The following is a 2,377-nucleotide window of genomic DNA, read 5'->3' as shown; positions in this document are numbered from 1 at the left end:
GTTAAGTTCTCAAAACAAATTCAGCTCTGGCAAAGACTGCAAGCAACACAGATTAATAACATCTGCAGTATAATATTAATAGGATTTAACTGTGCTAGGCTAAAGCATTATGATGCAATTTACTGCATCCAACAATATCAATAGCCACCATGTGCTTCACATGCAAAAGCAGTCGAAACAAAAATCATATAATCCTGATATCTCCTTACATAGACTGAAATTTGAAGAAAAATTCTGCTATAATATACGCACACCTTTGCACAAAAAATGTAAATGTTGACCGCAGTTGTCTGCCTTCACCTGTGAGCTCTATCCTCAGCCTGTAAGAGACATGGAAGAGACTTGTGACTTGGTTTAAGAACATTAACTGATGGTCAACCATAAAAGATCATATATAGTAACAAAAAAAACCAAGTCATATAAAAAGAGGTTAAAACCATCTATACCTCACTGTTGTAGCACCTATTGTAACCTCGAAAAGATATAAGTATATCTTCCCCATTAAGCGAGCCTACAACCAGACTTAAACCCTACAATAAAGACAATTAGATAGAAACTTTGTATCAATCGATGACACCAAAAGTTGTCTCCTATTTATAAAGCCAGTGAAATTAATTGATGAGAATAAACATAATTTTTTATAAGAATTGGAGGTCTCTTTAAAAAAACCCTTCATAATGTCAAAAAACTTAAGAGGTTTAACGAAAAAAAGCGGAAGGGGAAAAGAGTACCTCAAGTATTATTGAAAAAAGGGTTTTAGATAACCCCTAGGATTACAAAATAGAAGATATAACCACACCACTACCTATTTCCGAGACAAACAGATTCGACCATCTTACTCACTAAAACTAACCAATCCCCATTTTTGCTAACTCGTCCGCCTCCCAATTCACACTTCTTTGAATGAAACGAATTAGGTCCTCATTACACCTAACAAACTCAATTACTTTGACAATACACTCAAAACTTGAGGACACGCCAAGGGTTTCTTAATCCACTCTAGAGCCATCCTGCAATCACATGAGAACAAACATAATGAACAAGTCACCAAAGATTCAGTCAAATGATCATAATATATAGAGAATCACAACAAAAACGTAGAGAGTGAGAGTCTACTTTATTTATTGGCATCTATCTTACGCTCCTTGGTCCAAATTGAAGTTTAAGCCATTGTAACATTACTGGCACAATCAAACCAATACACATATGATGCGTATTACAAAAAAGATTTTCCACATGCAACACATATTATGTAACCATTTTACGGACAACAAGCATTTGTAAAATGTAAAATACCTCACTAGCAAGAGGAACACATCCTTCAACTGATGTCACAATGACCAGGCTACGGTTGACATGTTAAGCACTACAGTTTCGGATGCCCCTGGAAGAAGAGAGTAGTACAAGCAATGAGGATCAGGGAGCAGTAATAAAAAATAAGCTTTTTCAAGCAATCAACAATCCCACCAAAGAATTTTCTTATCATCATATAAAAGGGAGACACTTGGCAGTATAATTATACACTATAGTAACTCCAAACTAAGCACATAATGGGAAAATCATCCAAGGAACAATTAATAATAGTAATCTTCTATTTGATTTCGAGGTAAGACATTTACCACTTTAATTGTCTCCACGACAAACAATAAACCAATTCTCCCCAATGGTCACACCTGCATGACCAGCCCTTGGCTTATGTTCCTTGGGTTATAGCAAAATGACTTATGTCCATTGAACATATGGATTCGCATTAGGCTGTGAGGGTTGGCAGCAGAAACTAGAACCGGGTTTTGGCGGTTGACTATATGGATTAGAACTTATTAACCCTCGACAGTGTAGGTCGTAGCAGCCAATATTACAAAAAGGATCCTCAAAATATTGAGGAATCTTGGCATTTGTCCCCCTGAAAACATAAAAAAACCCAGAGACATATGTGACAAATGGTATACAGGAAAAGAGTAATTAGTTCTTACTGCATGGTTTTTGGCAGAGTTTGCAAAGTAGTTCATCAGTCAAGGTCCAACCATGAGTACACTCTTTCTCCTTTTTACTTTAAGACGGACCTTTTTCCAAACAACATTGGCAGGTAAAGAACCATATTATCTCACAACATTGGTTATGATTATTATTGCTAGCAGTAGGAAAAGCCCCGTCAATAGCTACTACAGAAGTTTGGCCAACCCTATCAACAAAGAATTTCAGTATGAGACATCAAGCAAAGCACAATTGCAAGTAACATGTATCTGAAAAGAATACCTTTCATCATGGGTAGGAATCCGAATCCCACTTAGTGCTTCTGCATAACTAGGTGCACCATTATACATCAGGAAGCTAAAAGTTAGCCAAAAAAGAACCTAATTAAGAGAAAAATAATATG

The 2,377-nt window shown here is 36.3% G+C and overlaps 1 long non-coding RNA gene across 1 annotated transcript; it reads right to left on the bottom strand.

The window, feature by feature from the left end:
• Window positions 1-234: 234 nt before the first annotated feature.
• Window positions 235-1,704, bottom strand: LOC120156356. The gene is made up of 4 exons (XR_005519060.1): window positions 1,620-1,704; window positions 1,297-1,384; window positions 447-530; window positions 235-320 (listed from the first exon to the last, which is right to left on the bottom strand). It is a non-coding gene; the product is annotated as an uncharacterized LOC120156356 (long non-coding RNA).
• Window positions 1,705-2,377: the final 673 nt, after the last annotated feature.

This window comes from Hibiscus syriacus, unplaced genomic scaffold (assembly GCF_006381635.1).
Source record: "Hibiscus syriacus cultivar Baekdansim isolate YM2019G1 unplaced genomic scaffold, ASM638163v2 tig00111215_pilon, whole genome shotgun sequence".
Classification (NCBI taxonomy): domain Eukaryota; kingdom Viridiplantae; phylum Streptophyta; class Magnoliopsida; order Malvales; family Malvaceae; genus Hibiscus; species Hibiscus syriacus.
The sequence above is the reverse complement of the archived record's forward strand: the minus strand, read 5'-3'. Positions and strand labels throughout refer to the sequence as shown.